This window comes from Equus przewalskii, chromosome 26, assembly GCF_037783145.1.
Source record: "Equus przewalskii isolate Varuska chromosome 26, EquPr2, whole genome shotgun sequence".
Taxonomy (NCBI): domain Eukaryota; kingdom Metazoa; phylum Chordata; class Mammalia; order Perissodactyla; family Equidae; genus Equus; species Equus przewalskii.
The window spans coordinates 36,900,886-36,917,614 of NC_091856.1; the positions used below are offsets into that span (position 1 = coordinate 36,900,886).

At 58.1% G+C, this 16,729-nt stretch overlaps 1 long non-coding RNA gene across 1 annotated transcript; it reads left to right on the forward strand.

Moving 5' to 3' along the window:
* The first annotated feature begins 1,681 nt into the window (after window positions 1-1,681).
* LOC103551763 (uncharacterized) lies at window positions 1,682-6,719 on the forward strand. The gene is made up of 6 exons (XR_011533619.1): window positions 1,682-2,013; window positions 2,493-2,557; window positions 3,051-3,213; window positions 3,485-3,572; window positions 4,536-4,649; window positions 5,983-6,719. It is a non-coding gene; the product is annotated as an uncharacterized lncRNA (long non-coding RNA).
* Window positions 6,720-16,729: the final 10,010 nt, after the last annotated feature.

Here is a 16,729-nt window from a genome sequence, read left to right on the forward strand (position 1 = left end):
TTTGGGGCAGCTGGCTCCCGTTGGCAGTGTGGGTGGCAGGGCAGTGACGTGGACATTGGGAAAAGCCTGGCAGACCCCACGAGCCCAGCCCAGCTGGCGCTGTGCTCAAACCAGTGAGCAAATGAGCTGACTTGTGTCCAAAATAGTCTTCCTGAGTTTCCATCATTGGTCCTGGAAAGGCAGCTGGGCTGGCACCCAGGCAGTGCTGTGGGCGGCCCCTTAGATGGCGGGTGGCTGATGTTCGCAATGCTCGGAAGGCAGTGGAGTGAGTCTGAGAACGTCCAAGAACGGACAACACTGGTCCCTGTGCCCACCCGGAAGCTGGAGCCACTGGAATGGTGAGCTGGGGGCATGGGGACTATGCTCAGCTTTGTCACAGTGGGCGCCCTTGTGACCCGGCCCTGGCCAATAGTTGGGAAAATATGGGATGAAAAATAGGGCAAAGACCCCCTGGTTCTCCTCCCCATCCTCCTTCTGGTCAGGGCCATGCCCATGGCCAATTCTCCCCCATCATTAGGATGCACGGGCATTTCCTCAGATCGTGGTCGGCTCCTCCGGATAAAAAAAAACGGGACGAGCCCTAAACCTCAGAGTGGGGAGGGAGGGAGACCCAAGAGGCATCGGGAGCAGCTCTGGGGACGGTTGGCCACCAGGTCTTGATTCATCCTAGGAGCCCTTGGCTCCTCCAGGACCCTTCCTCACTCCCAGGGGCCACATCTCTACCCCCGGAGTGGGCCCTCAGCTTCTGGATCGTGACCACCTAGACTCCACTGCAGGGGGACAGTGCCGCCTCAAACCTGGCACGCCATCTCTTGACCCCAGTGCACCTCGGCCCGTCCCCTCTGCCCGCTGCCTACTGTCCACTCCGACCTTGCCAACCAGGTCTCCACCTCCAGGCACACCGAACTCTGGAGCCCCGTGGTGCCCTCCCCCGTGCCCTCCCCACCCTCCTTCCTCCCAACCTTGTCCAGAGGCCCCAAGGCCCCGGCTCAGAGGTCCCTGCCTTCCAGAAGCTTCTCATTTCGCATCTCCTGGGAGAAACAGTTGCTTCTTCTTGAGTTCTTCTAACTCCTCCCTCCATCGCCCTTCTCCCGTCTGCCCCTTCTTCCCAACATCTATGATTCTCTTACACCCAACACACTCTTTGGGATTTGGGGGGTTTTGGTATTTACCAAGCCCATGACAAAAAATCCAAAAACTCCTGTCTTGCTTTCTTGTCTTTGCCAGCACCTGGGTTTTCTTGGGCCACGGGAGTCAGAGACACCCTGAGCCGTGACGTCGGGAGGGGTGGGAATCCCTAACCTTTACTCAGGGCCTCATTAGCCGGAAGTCTTCCCTGAGAAGACGACTGTCACACCGAGGCAGGACGAGCTCACAATGACAACTTTAGAAGTGGGAGGTCTTTTCATACTTTTATGTTGACAAATCATCTTGGGGCGACACGGGGTGCAAACTCGCCCCCACGAGAGGAGCCGCCCTTCGCTAACAGCCCCGAGCCCAAGGATGCAGTGTGTGTGGCGCCGACGGCCCCCACGTGACACAAAGCTGTCCAGGCGCATTCGGTCGGGAACGGCTCTGTCATTAGAGCTCCGATGATTTCCCCTTAATGACAGAGGAAGAAACGAATGTACAAATACCCGTCCTGAGTCACCAGAAAGTAAAATAACGCCCTGATGGGTCCAGAATGGACCTGCTGTCCCAGACGGAGTCTTTGCTGGGGGAAAATATTCCTCCAGGATATTAAATACGTGAGAAAAATGGTTTCATCCAGAGACCAAATAAAACAACCCGCCTGCAACTGACGCTCCCGGATTCCAATAAGCGAATATATTGGCTGATGGCAGAACATCTGTGGATGAATTTTCTTTATTAAAAGTTTGGCCTGGAGTCAAAATCCGGCAGTTTCTCGGGGAACTTGGAGGCCTGAGCGTGGGGCGCTGGGTGCCGTGAGCAGCTGGGCCTGGAACGCCTCTTCTCGAAGGAAGCCCATGGCAGGGACCCACTCGGGTGCAGGTGAACTCCTCCTCTAGCCCCTGCAGAGTCAGGGTGCCATGTAGCATCCACAGAAGGCAGGCGGGGGGTGGTCCTCTCCCCGTCCCAGCTCTTCCCAGTGGGCGGGAAGGAGGCAGCCGCTGCACGTGGCACGTTATCTCTTGGGTTCTTGGGAAGCGCAGGGTCGCCATGCAGGTGCCAGGGCCGTCCGGGAGACGGGATCCCAAAACGAGGGGCGGTGCTTATTCCAGATAGCTGAACACACCGAGATGGGTGTCAGGCTGGTCTTTTATTAGGACACTTAATTCCATTCGAAGATGACAAGTGGTAGCTTGAGCACAGACCACACTTGGAAGCCAATGTTGGCACCTATCCCTGCCCCCGTGCGTCCCCTCGGCCTCACACCACCTGTAAGGAGGCGCCAGGCTCCCTGTGCTCAGATGGAGAAACTCTTGGGACCGCTGATCTTCCAACCTGTGAAGCAGTGTTTATGTCCACAGGACGGCACCACCTGACACAGAGACGCATCTGAAGTGGGTGGGGCCCTCACGTGTCGCTGGAGAAGGTGGGTGAACCATTGGGCGCAGGCTGAGCTGGGATTCTGGACAGTGAGTTGTTCATCGTGGGGAAATGAACCCCCAGAGGCAGCTCTTAGAGGCTGGAGCGGGGATCGGGCGGGCGGGGGATCCAGGTGGGAGCCTTGTTTGACCACCTGCATAGGCATGGCCCAGAAAGACACACATTCAGGAGGAAGTGGCCCTGGGGACGGCTGGGCTGTGAAAAGCGAGGTTGAATTCCTGGACGTGACGGAGGCGGGCTGCCCCATGACCCAGGGAACTCAGAAGCCAGATGGTCCATCCAATGCCATGTGTCGTCAGGTTGTGGAGGAGCAGGGGCTGATCTGCTCACCATCAGATAAGATGTCCTTTCCTTGGTGGCCCAGATGTGTGGTACTGAGAAGTTCTCGTGGGAACAATGTCCATTTGGTTTCCTGTGAGTGAATGGATTTTTAAAAGGTCCCCTGTACCAAGATTTTGTTTTAATAAATCCATTGTTAGAGATTATTTTCACAGGCTATGAGAATGAGAAATAGAGTCCTTTGAAGTCAACAGTAAAGAGAAGCATCAATTGGAGCCCACACCGCACTCTTCTTATACAAAAAGCCCCCAGTTGTATATTACTCTGCATCTGGCTGTTTTCCTGGAACCATGTTTCCTACAGGTAACTTGAGGAGCATGGAACTCTGCCTTGTCCCTTTTCATGGCTGTGTAGTATACCATTGTGCATTGGGCTTAGTGTTTGCAACCAGCGCCCCCGGGGTGGGTATTTGAGTTGTGTCTAATACTCTGCTCTTAAAAAACCTCCCTCAGTGAATAACCTTGTGCAAAATCACATTGTGTCTTTGCACATGACGTGTGTCTTTGGAATAAAGTATCTGAGGGCAAACGCTTGTGGTATTTTGCCCGATGCTGTTGAATTCCCTTCCTCAAAGGCTGGCCCGGATTCCTCCCTCCCAGCAACGGAGCAGATTGCTGGACCCCACGGAGCGTTGGGAAAATCTTTGGGAGATTTCCAGTCACGTAAGTCAGATGTGGTGTCCCCAGCAGTTTGCATTTTTATTTCTCTGTTAAGAGAAGCCGGCATCCTTTCATTTGTCTCGAGGCCGTCGGCAATCTCTGTCTGTGAACTTCCAGTTCCCAGCGTTTGCCCACTTTTCCCTCCTCGCTGGTTGGTGTTTCCCTCCACGCACACGCTAGGAGCTCTCCCATGGGCGGGAATCAGCCTCTGTCTGTGATTCTGCAGGTTTCAAACATTGTGTGGTTTGTCGTTCTTTTCTTGATTTTGGTGACAGTGGGTTTGTTTAACTGTAGTCAAATGTCAATCATTCTCCTAATGCTTTTGAGTCGCAGTCAGGACACTCATAAGGAATTTGCCCGTTTTCCTCGGCGCTGGTATGTGGAGGCCGTCAGTGCCTCCAGGTTTATGTCATGTGAAGTGGGTCCACGTCCATCCTTTTCCCAAAGCCTGCCCGGCGGCCCCACACTAGTTATTAAACGGCCCAGCTTCCCCCCTGAAACCTCTGCCAAGCGTCCCCGGTACTTGGATCTGTTTCTGGGCTCTTCTCTCAGTGTCTGTGTTTGACGCTGTCCCTGGAAATGCCAGTCCAAGGGCCCACTTACATCAATTTTGCGCTGGGTGAATGTTCGTGGCCTCTCTGATGTGGACACCTAGTCCACTGCTTTTCACAGCGCTCTTGAAAGGCCTGTGTACAATGACGCCGAACCCCACGGTGGCGAGGTCTCGCCCGGGGATAATTGCTAAACCTGAGTGGGATTTTGTGCCTTCACCGATTCTGTCGGATCAGCAAAGATTAAAGTGGTTTCGGGATAATGTGTCGCTGTGAAGCGGTTCTGTGTTGTTCTAAATAAAGTGCCCACATCCAGACACTGCCAGGACTCTAAAGCAGAGCTAAGTCCTGACCTCACAGGGATTTTCGGGGAGATCCCTGCCCTCTGCGGAGCTCTGCTGTCTCCATTTCACAGAAGCCGATGCGGGAGATGAAGCCGCCAGAACCGCTGATCACTGGCAGGCTGGCCCTGAACTGCGCGCCCCGCCCTCCGCTGGCCGCTTGGCACACACGGCCGGTCCTCCAGCTGGTGAGTCACTGGACACTTATTCATCACACAGCAGGCAGCGGAAGGTGCCAGAAGGGTGTGCCGGGCAAGGAGCTGGGCCGGTCCTGCAGCCCTGGGTGCTGGTGAGTCACTGCTGCCAGGCGCTGAGCCGGGTGCCGAGGGAGGCAAGGCCCTGGCCAAGAAAGGCCAAGGCTGGCATCTGTTTCTGCTCCACCCTCGCTGGGGGGGCCGGCAGGCGGGGGAGCAGGACCTCTCCTCTGTGTGCCCTCCATCCTGCTGCCCCTGCCAGTGCATACACATGCACGTGAGCACAGTGTAACAGCACACACGTGCGCACATGCACACACATACACACACACACACACACACATGTACACGCACTAGCTAATTCCAAGCACGTGATCAGACGCAGAGCGGCTGCAGGTTAGGACACAGGCCTTGGAGGCTCACCTCCCTGCTCCTTCGAGGTGAACGGAGCTGCAAGTCCCCCCCCACTGCTTCCGGGGAGACCTCCTCCCACCTGCCCCGGCCCTCCAGGCAGCCCGGCCCGGCCCCAGCCCTGTGCCAGCACCGGAGGGCGGGGCCCAGTTCAGGTAGGAAGTCATCAGCCCTGGGCTCCAACCCTGCCTCCACTGCACACACCCGACCCGGGGCCTCAGTTTCCTCTCCTGGCACGGGGCCATCTGATGCTGGTAGAAGTTCCCCATTCTCAGGGAGCACTGCCGGGGCTGGTGGGAGCACCAGGCATCACGCCAGCGATTTCAGGGGTTCTGGCCCGAAGGACCCTCTGGGCCTCTCAAGCCTCCCGATCCTGCCTGTGGAAACCTGGGTCCCCGCAGATGGTCCGCAGCCCTCTGCTCCGACTCAAAGGTACCGCCTTAGCAGGTAAGGACAGTGAGGTCCAGATAGACTGGTTAACACCTGAACAAGTTAGCAGAGCTGGTTAGTGATGGAGCTGGGACGGGAGCCACGCCCCCCACAGCCAGCCTCCAGCTCCTGCTGAATGAAGAGCCCAGTTTGGATAAACTGGTGGATGTCCCGCAACCATCTTCTAATTGGCCAGAGTTTCCAGAATTGCCGGGAAGGACCCCGGCTCCCCCCGCAACCCCAGAGACCCCTTTTCTTCCTGAGTCAGGCAGGAAGGAGGACTGTGGCAACAAAAAAGTCCCCAGCAGCTGGCTCTGTGGAAAGAAACAGTAATTTCCTTATTGATCTTTTCCTTGCCGCTGCCCGCTCGAGAATACGCCTCCAAGAAGGATGTTGTTGCTGCACGCGCTTCATTGTTTCGTTTTTGCTTATTGAATTCCTGTATTATTCCTGGAGGATTCCCCTCCTTTCTGTCTCTCTCCAACAGCTCCTCGCTTCAAGGACATCAATGGCTCACACAGGCCTCCTGAAAAGCATGTCCTTTGCCAGCAACCCCAGGACAGACCCCTCGGCTGTCCCCAAGGCAACAGACTGCAAAAGGTGCCCACCTGGCCGCCGGCGTTGCGACCCTGGCCTTCCCTCCCGGCTCCTTGCCCCTGCCGCTGCCTCCTCTAATTAGCTGGACAGGCTCTCCCATCCGCTCCCGGCCGCCTGTCTCGCTTCGGCCGGCACGCATGGTCCCGGTTAAATTGGCTGTGGCAGGCCGTAATAAAGAAGAAAACAGCGGCTGCATCAGGCTGTTCCGAGGAGCCGCCGATGCTCACGCGGGAAGGGTCGGGAAAGGAGCCATTCAATTAAGGTCGTACGGCCGCTCGGCGGCTCCAGGCCTGAGCTACGCATCTCGGAGCTTCGGAGATGACTGACCGAGAGTTTCCTCAGGTCCTGTCTCCCACAAGGCTGTCCGTCTGCTCTTGTCCTGCGAGGGCTGGTCTGAAAGCTGCCCCAGGCAGGGGTCCTCAAAGATCAGTTCTGCAAATGTTTAACGCGCGCCCAGCTCTGTGCCGAGGGTCCAAAGATGACACCCCTGCCCCCAAGGGGCCCCCAGTCCAGCAAAGGAGACGGAGACAGACAGTTCCAGACGGTGCTCGCGAGTCCCAATTCCCAGATACAAAACCAGCAGCTAATTTCACCCACAAAAATGCAATAAAATAGCAAAAAAACGTAGGCAGCCTCTGGAGCCATTAATGATTCTATCAATACAGACTTAAAGTAACCGGAAAGGCGGTTTTCTGGGTACCGAACGTCTGTTCCTACCTTCCCCTGCTCTGGCTCTCCGCCCTGGGTGGGCTTCTGCGGGGCCATTTTTCACAAAGGAAGCCAAAAGGCACACACACGAGTGTGACACCCAGAGAGCCTCTGCGGACAGTGAAGGAGGTGTAGACGTTGGGAGTTAGTGTACAGATCCCTGCTCCAGCCCGGCGGCTGTGTGACGGAGGCCCCTCAACCGACCTGGAGGCGCGTGGGTTCCACAGCCGTAGAAGGGGGGTTGAATGGGACCCACACTTGGATCACCTTGAGGAACACCCAAGCCAGCCTTGGGAACGCACCAAGGCAGGGAGGCCAGACACAGGCTGGGGCCAGACGCCTCGGAGTGGGCATGGCAGGGGCCGTGGGATGTGGCCACTGTGCATCAGCGGGCCCAGCTAGCTGCTCCTCAGCATGCCCGAGTACTGGACACAGTGGTGGTGGCTCCAGACTGAGCCCCTTGAGCGCATTACCTCATTTGGTCACCTCAGCAATCCTGCTACTCAGGCTGGGGGCAGTCAGGTAACCCCCAGCAAGCCTCGGAGGCACGCTGGCAGTGCTGACCGCCTTGTCATGCTCACGGACCAGGCTCATAGACCACGGGGCAATGACTGGAGCAACGACCCTGTCAAGGAGCCATGAGGCCACGCGTTCAGGAGGAAATTGCAAAGAACCCTCTGGTGCTCGTCTCCAACACCACACGGCTGAAGCCTCATGCCCTCGCTGACTGTTCTCTCCGCCTGGCACACTGGCCCCAGGTGTTCACCTGGCTGATTTCTTCTCCACCTGCAGATCAGCTTGAATCGATAGAAGCAGCCCGTTCACGAGTGTCCGTCTGTCCTGGGAGCAGGACTCGGCCTGGTCTGGCCTCAGCTTCCTGGGGAAGGCCTGCTGTGAGGCTTGTGATATGCGGGTGGCATCTCCAAGGGCCTCCCGCCTGCTTCCCAGAGTGACAGTTGGGTCCTGGCGCAGAAAGGAAGAGAAGGGCCCAGGAAGCCCCAAGTCCCGGGATGCCCAGGCCTGTCACCCCTCTGTGCTTCCGCTTTAGTTTGAAATTGCCCCGGCCCCTGCTCAGGGACGAGAGGCAGCCAGGGCCCCTCTCCGCTCTCTGCCCACCAGCCCTCCTGCCAGCGAAGCCGCTTCCCGCCCCCCCACGGCCGTCTCGGCAGAGGAGGAAGAAGCAATTTGGTGTGCGTGAATTATTCAGAGCAGCCGAATGAAATGAAGGATTGAAGCAATGTGCACAGATACAGAGAATCAGAAAATAGATCCCAGCTTGAAAATATGTACAGGGTTGATCCGGAAAGCAAATTAGCAGCGAGTTACAGAAACATCATTGGATTAGATGCAACCAGTTGTTTTGAGCACATTATGCATAAATTGTCTTCCTCCACGCAGGTTTGCCCTGCGCTGTGGCGCAGGCTTTCGGGCAGTGTTGGCTGGCGTCCACCCCTAGCTCCCCTCCTTATCTCAGGAGCTGCTGGAGGACAAAGGCCCCTCTGACCGCCTCATCGTGGGTCCCCGGGCCTCACACGTGGCCGGCACACTGTAGGCCTCCAACAGATCACCGTGGATGGATGAAGTCGTATTTCCAGTTACTTCGCATGAGCCCCTCATGTGTGTCGCCCCCACCCCCCCCCGCCCCGCACCCCAGACTAGGTCCCTGACCCTGGAAAAGCCCCAGCTGTGACCTCAGCAGCCTGAGCCTGGCCGGCCTCGCATCTCATCAAGGCGCCTCGAGACCAATGGCTCACGCCAGTGGGGTGGACTCCTCATAGAAATTGTGCTTTCCCTGTCATTGTAAAGTTTCCCCAAATCAGCTCCTGTGGCATGGGGTCTGTCGCATGCCTGGGGCCATCCTCGAACACACAGCTCATTTAAGCTGAGCCGCAAAGGCTCCTGCCTGCCCGAGACAGGGGCGCACCCTGTGGGAAAAGCCGGGCGGAGTGGTTGTACAGATATGAAAGCCATCCAGTAACAAACAAGCCAGGCAAATGCCTCAGGGACCTAGAATTTTCCCTGCAAGCAGGTCAGGGCGGCGCGGCCACTGGGTCTGGGGGCCCGGGGAAATGGATGTTGACGCGGCCTGCCCTGGGGTGCCTGGGAGAATCTCTGCATGAGACTCCTGGGCGACCCACCCCAAGAGAGGTGAGGGGCGGGCATGCCAGGGAGCCGCGGCTGTGGTCAGGGGTCACCCTGCCTCCGACGGGCTTGCTGAGCCTGGGCGAGGCCATGGCCCGCTCACCCTCTTTTCCCCTTCTGAGCAGCCAGACCGTGTTGCTCAAAAGACCTAAGGCCCCTCCATTCGACTGTGCTGGGGCTCCGTTCACTGGGCGCCTGCTGTCTCAGAGCCGGGCCCAGAGCCACGGGGGACACAGAGACCCATGGACCCAGACATCCACACAGCAACAAGAGGGCTTGGGGCCTCGTGAATGGCCAACAGGCCCAGTTCTTCCACGGCTGCCTTGATGCGCTGGTGGATCCCGGCCATAACTGTCTTCCCACAGCAGTCTGTGAGCTCAGGGCCCTCACCGCGGGATCGGGGATGCGTTCAGAGAGGGGAAGCGGTCCACATCAGGTGTGAGGAAGGGAACCGAGGCACAGGGCTAGGACGAGGGGGAGGTGAGTGGGGCACCAAGGGCACAGAATTTAAGGCGGCAGCTGAGAGCAATGGCGTGCCAGGCCAGGTGGCTCTGGGGAGGAGCTGGGCTGGCCCCCTGTTTGGTCTCCGCTGTGGCCTAACTCTGGGGTGAGGAAGGGCTGGACTCCTTCAAGCCTTCAGAGGTAGAGCCACCAAGGGGGCAGGTACAGGGAGGGGGCGTCAGCTGATGCAAGGAAGAGCCTTCCCACAGTGGTGAGCTTCCTGGCACTGGGGATATGCAAGCAAAGAGGAGGAGATGACCGGCGGGGTGCTGAGGACATGTGCCACTGTATGAAGGGAGAGGCCGGATCGAGTGACCTCCGCCTCCCTCCCAGCTCCCGTGGTGTGTAAATCTGATTCTCCCAGCAGCCTCTGCCCACTGAGTTTTATTAAGGGGCAACCCGCAGGCCGAGACTCTCCTGGGAGCAGACGCCGGCTGGGTTGGGGTGATTTCCCCACACTGCTCCTCCAAGATCACCGGCCCCACCCCGGGACCATCTGTTTGCACACTGCGCCAGGTCATTTTTAGACGCAGCAGCAGCATGACCGAGAAATCTCTCCGGCTCTGGATGGCCCGCCTGGCAGCCCGCGGTCAGAGCGCAGCCCCCAGGGTGACCTTGAGCCTCCGTCTCAAAGTCAGCAGAATCTGGTCGTATGGAGGGGAGATGCGGGGCTTGCGGACTGCCGGCGTGGGCTGGGCGGGGGCAGAAGATTGCAGTCTCCGTCGCTTTCTTAAACAAGTCGTAAAATGGATTGTGCATATAAAGGGCAGCATAAAACAGGGCCACGCGGCGAGCTCCACGGAGTCCGCTGACTTCATAAATCAGGGAGGCGGCTGCAGGGGAGCCTGCGTCTCCCTTCCTGGGTGTGAAGTGATTGACTTTTAAATGGAGAGAGAAGTTGGCCCAGATGCCCCCGGGCGGCCAGGGGACCCAGGACGGAGCCCCGGAAGGGGAGACCAGGGTTTCTAAAGGGCGCCTGCCGAGGTGGAGGACGGCAGCTTCACGGCTCTTGGAGAAGCAGCAGGGCCTGGTGCTGGCCTCCCCGTCGCAGCCACAGCCTTCCGAAGGCCGGCCATTTCCAGGGGCCGCCTGTGCTGCTATTGGCAGATTTAGAACAGACCCCTCGCATGAAGCCACAGTACCCCTGGGTGTGACGGGTGGGCTGTATTTTTCTGACACTCTGTAACAAATGGCACAACGCACGCCCCAGGTTTCCTCGTCTCCTTTCTTCCATGCGGTGAGCAGGGATCCAGGCGTCTCCACCCATGAGCCTCCAGGGTCTTGCAGAAGGAGACGGGGGGATGTGAGAGCCAGTGCCACGCAGGCTTCATGGCTGCCTCCACGTTTCATTGGCCTCAGTCGGTCCTGTGACCCCAACCTGCGTGCGAGGGAGGCTGGGAGGTGTAGTTTCCTGCATCCTGGGGAAGCAGGAAATGGAGGATGGAGGGACCCAATGCTTGCCATGGTTGATGAAATAACAAACATAGATCTCTGATTGGGGCCGGCCCAGTGGCACAGCAATTAAGTGCACACGTTCCACTTTGTTGGCCCAAGGTTCACTGGTTCGGATCCCGGGTGCGGACATGGCACCGCTTGGCAAGCCATGCTGTGGTAGGCGTCCTACATATAAAGCAGAGGAAAATGGGCGTGGATGTTAGTTCGTGGCCAGTCTTCCTCAGCAAAAAGAGGAGGATTGGAGGCAGATGTTAGCTCAGGGCTAATCTTCCTCAAAATAAATAAATAAATATAAAGAAATAAATATTTAAAAATTAAAAAAAAAATATATATATATATGTGTACATATCTGAGCCCTTCTTGGGCCACACTGGGGAAACACTGGCTTTGGCATCAGAGAGCCTAGGGTACACTGCTGGGTAATCTCAGGCAGGTAACTCAACCTCTCTGAGCTCAAGTCTTCATTACCACAGTGGAGTACCTCCCCTGGGTTGGCGGGGCTGTGAGGGTTAGATGCACCGCCCAGCACAGTGCCCCACCCAGCAGAGCCCGGCCGCATCATCTTTATGTCGTTATCACATTTCATCTTCACTCTGGCGGCAATGTGGGCTGCGACACCTGCCAGCACGGCCTTGGCGGGTCACCCTCTCCTCATTCCTTCACCCTAAAGGAGAGGCCGGCTGGGAGACTGGGACCAGCTCTACACCCACACAGCGGGTAAAGGGTGACCATGGTCCCCCAGAGAGGGAGCAGGCCTTCTCGAGGACACAGCCAGCCCCGGATGGACGCTGCGGCTGTCGGCAGGGCGTGACGCGCCGGGTGGTTTCCGTGCTCGCCGCCCTGCCGGCCGGGTGCTACTACTTGCCCATTTTCAGGTGATCGTGCTGAACTGCTTCAGTCGGCATGCGAGGACGCCCAGCCGCGAAGCATCCGGACCCCATCGGCGGGCAGTGGGCAGCCACTGAGGGCGCTGGGCAGGGGACAGGCCACACCAGAGTTTTTAAGTCCAGGCCTGGGGAGGTGGACCGTGACACAGGCAGCCGGAGAGCGCCACTTGGGTTTCCTCCCAGCAAATGGAAAGTAAGTGGCTTCTGAAATTCAGGCCGGAGAAGGTGAGGCCAGAGCCAGAGCAAGGGTCTTCCCTCGGCCTGGACGCGCCAGGAGGCGGCGGGCGCTGCCGCGGGGCCCTAGCAACACACAGCACAAGCGGCTGCGCTCCCACTTTTGTTTCTCAGGAAAGCAAACCCCAAAAGTGGAGGGATGGGGTGGTGGGGCCGGAGTCCAGGCCTGGACGGTGACAAGTCAGGGCCCTAGCGCAAGACCCCAGCTGGAAGCTGCCACCAAAAATCAAACAGGAACGGCCTAATGGGGCCCAGAGACCCCCGATCAGGGGCAGCAACGGCCTCTGCTCGTCTCTCACACTGGACTCGTGCCTCCGTGGTGGCTTCCCCGGGCCGACGCTGACAGGGGGAGCCTGTCTCGGAGGACCTGGCTGCATCATCTAGTTGCTTAATGATGGTGGAGGAGCTGGGAGCAATCATCCATGTTCACATCTTGTTTATTCTACATCCATCGTTACGTTTGCAGCCAGAACAAGAGCATGGTGCCTCCAGCTTATCTGATGGCGGCGGTCGGCCCCCGGCCTCAGGACTTAACGAGGATCGGGCCCCCTCAAGCCTCGGCCACGTGGGTTATTCAGGGCCCAGAGGTGCTGTTCTCAGGTGGAGCTGAAGCCGGAGGGCCAGAGGTCAGGCTGGGTCACACACAGACGAGGCTCTGTGGTTGACAGAATAACAGCCAGAACCTGGGACTCTGTGACCTTACGAGTCAAAGGGGACTTTGCAGGTGGGACTAAGATAAGGATCCTGAGGCGGGAGAGGATCCTGGATGATGCAGGGGCCCCATGTCATCACAAGGCTCCTTATGAGAAGGAGCAGGAGGCTCAGAGTCAGAGAGAAGATGTGTGGATGGAAGCAGAGGTTGGAGGAGAAGACCTTGCTGCCCCTGGAGCTGGAAGGAAGGGCCGCGAGCCAAGGAATGTGGGCACCTCCGGCACTGGGGAAGGCCCAGAAGCAGGTTCTTCTGTGGAGTTTCCAGGACCAGCGCAGCCCAGCTGACACCTTGATTTTAGGACATACAAATCTGTTTTTTTTTTTTTTGAGGAAGATTATCCCTGAGCTAACTACTGCCAATCCTCCTCTCTTTGCTGAGGAAGACTGGCCCTGAGCTAACATCCGTGCCCATCTTCCTCTACTTTATACGTGGGACGCCTGCCACAGCATGGCTTTTGCCAAGCGGTGCCATGTCCGCACCCGGGATCCGAACCAGCAAACCCCAGGCCGCCAAGAAGCAGAACGTGCAAACTTAACCACTGCACCACCGGGCCGGCCCCTAAATCTGTCTTATTTTAAGCCACAAAGTTTGTGTAAATTGTTCCAGCAGCCACAGGAAGTTCATGCAGGCTGATATTGTCCACTGGGGTCTGGGGGAGGCTGCAGAGGGAGCTGGACCTTGGAGGAGGGGGCCGGTGGGAGGAGAGCCTGGCTCTGTCCAGAGACCCAGCGATGCCCCAGCTCAGACACCTGCCTGCAGCTGCTCCCTGAAGAAAGGAAGCCTGGGCTTTCCCTCCTGCCGGAGCCACCCCCACTTCCTACAGGTGGAAAGGGAGCAGGGGTCACGGGAGTTGGGTCTGGGTGTGGGGTCTCCTTCCTCATCTTAACAAGCCTCGGGCCACATCACCATAAATGAACAGCATGAGGGGCCCCGGGGGAGTCTGTTCACTGCTGAGTGCCCCTCGGGGTGGTGGGTGGGTGGGTGGGTGGACCCAGCGGGTGTGGGGGCAGCTCCCCATGCAGCCTTCCACCTCCATGTCACAGCACATCCTGGGGCAGCTGGTCTCCAACCTGGCCTCCTGCTAAGGTCCCCAAGGGCGGGGGCCACTTCCAACCCCTTCCCCACGGGGTCCTCCAGCCCCCAGCCTAGGCCTGGCACAGAGGGAGGAATCAGAGAAGGAAGGAAAAGGGGGAGGGGTGGGGGGGGAGGAACTGACAGAGAGATGGATGGGGTAAGAGGAGGGACAGAGGCCGAGGGGCAGGGAGGGCAGGCGCTCCTGGCCTCTGACCCCTGGCTGCCCTTGGGTGAAGCCCTGATGAGGACTGAGCCCATGGCCGCCCTGAAACCCAGATAACAAGCATGGCTCCGCAGGGCTTTTCAGTCCGAGGCCTGCGATGGATCGATATTGGATGATGACCTTGTTGTTTAACTCCCAACAACTACTGGGGATGGAGGGCCCCCCAGGGGAGGGAGGAATCTCGGCCGTCTGAGACCCGGCCCCAGTGGGGAGCCAGCCGGGCAGGAGAAAGGTCTGTGTGACAGGGACCCAACCTTGTCATACCAGGAAGCCAGAAGCTGCTGGAAACCTCTCTCTAATCCCGTTCTAACCCCATGATCTAATTTCCCGAAGGACTGGGCTAAAAGACACCTGGGGGGTGAGCGACAAATTTAGACCGTGCACGAAAGTGCTGAGTCACGGCTGCCTGTTTGGAAAACAGCGAGCTAATTAAGTTACTGTCGGAGGAGAGGCGGCCACAGAGGAGGCAGTGGAAAAAACCAGCTCGCAGAGAACCGAGAATCACCCTGGGCACTGTGACCCCACGGCCGCCACCCCACTTCTGCTGTCCTGCCCGAGCTCTCCAGAGGGGGTTGGGCATCCCAGGACAGCCCCCTGTGTTAGAGGCTGTGAGAATGGGTGCACGGGAGGGAGGAGCTCGGGCGCCCCCACACCCAACCCCCACCCTGGAGGAAAAGGCAGAAAACTCAGGGGTCTGCGTGGTGAGTCCAGCCCACCCGCCCCACTGGAAGCCCTGCAGACCGTTGGCTCCCGGAGGGCAGAACTGGGACTTCCAGCGCCTTCATCGTCCAGCATCCACCCCACTTTCTTCCCTCCCCGGGCACCTGGGGAGCCTCTGAGCCCCGGTGTCAACGAAAATAATCCGTAACCAATCTATAAATGAAAATTTGGGTAAGTTTATTCTGAGCTGAAATCTCAGGACCATGGCCCGGGGCCTTTCTGCCCGAAGGAAGAAAGGGCACCGAAGAAGTGGGGTGCAGAGTGGTTATATACCCCCATACAGGACGTTTCACCTATGATTGAAATGTCCCTCCCACAATAGTCACAAGATTGCCCTGTTGGCACGGCACTTGATGGACACAGCAGGTAGTCGGTCCGCTATCTCGGCGGGCACAGCAGGAGGCAAGTCTATTGTAGGTGAGCGCAGCAATCAGCTTCTAGCCTAAGGAAAGATGCTTAATCCTTAAGGGAATGACAACGTTGGGAGGGGGAGGGAAGTTGCACCTTTATCTCAAGGGCCTTTGTTCTTGCCATAGGGAATGTCTAAAGCAGATATACAATGCGTACTCAACAGCCACGGTCAGGCCCTTTTGGAAAGACAAGGTCAGGCCGAATTAGATTTACACCAAATCGCTTCCTCATATTCTCCAATATATCCTATTGCGTGCCATTTTTATTTGTCACCGGAGTGTGCTCCGAGCTGGGTTAGAGGAGTGAGCAAGCTCTGCCCTCAGAGCTCACAGTCTGGCCATGAGACGTCTGGGGTATCGGGTGAAACTGAGGATGCTGTCGCTGGTACCACCCCCAGGGAAGGAAGTGAGTTCCTGGGTGAGGCCAGGCTGCCGGAGGCAGGCAGGGATGGTTAGCGCCTGGATCTGAGCAAAGAGATGGCATTTGACTTCAAACGGCTCGATTAACAGTTGCTTGCAGACGCCCATTCTGGGATGGACTGTTGCACAGGGTGGGCACAAGAGTGGACCCAACCCCTCCCTGCCCCCAGGAGCCCAAGTCCAGGGGGATGTTCTCCCCATTCAGACGTGTAACAGGCAGGATAAGGCCATGGAGCTGGGTTCTCTGCTCCCTGGGCCACCGCGATGCCCGGCCTCACCTCCCACGCCCATCTTATCAGCACAGCACCTGGGGCCTCAGAGAGGGAGTGAGTCTGCCCGGACCCTGAGAGACCTCTGTGCCAGGAAAGTACCCCCCGCTTGGCCGGGCTCACCCAGGCGGGTTGTGGAGGCTGCATCTCAGTGGGAGCTTCTCCCCTCAGCAGGAGAGGTACCTGGGGGGCTGCTCTGCACCCTGCGGCCCAGGGCTCTGCTTGTGCCTGGGGCTCGCTGGTCCTAGCCAGAGACGGGGTTCAGGCAGGAAGACATGCCCCCCTCCAAGACTTCCCCTCGGGGTGTCTAAAGCCCCTCCCCTGGGGACGGACCTCTCCTTCAGCTAGGGGCCAAGGATCACCCCAGGGTCCCTGTAGACATTACAGGCAGGGGCAGAGGACCCGTGTGGAATCCATTCCTGAGGATAGGTTTGCAAGGAGACAGGACCATCAGGACCTGGGTGTACAGGCCCCACCCCCCGCCGTCTGTCCCCGACAACCTCGCAGCCTCATGCCCTCCACACTCTCCTCCCCACACTTTAGCTGTTCTCGGCCTTGACATCTCGCTCTGACCGCCAGGACTTTGCTTGGGCTGTTCCCTCTGCTAAAAATGCTTTCCCCGCGCCAGGTGGGCCAGCTCTTCCTCATCCTCCCGTTCTCAGAAGAAACGTCACACCCACAAGGAGACTCTCTGCATGAGGGTCAGACTTGGGCAGCCCAGGGATGGTTTCACAGCTCAGCTACAGGACCTGGAACTTTCCGGCCTCCATTCTGCCTTCCCTATGGGGTGGCCTTTGTCTTAATGGCCCAAGATGGAAGCCTGAGTTCAAGCCATCACATCTTTGTTCCAGGCAGCTGGATGAAAGACGGGACAAAGAAGAA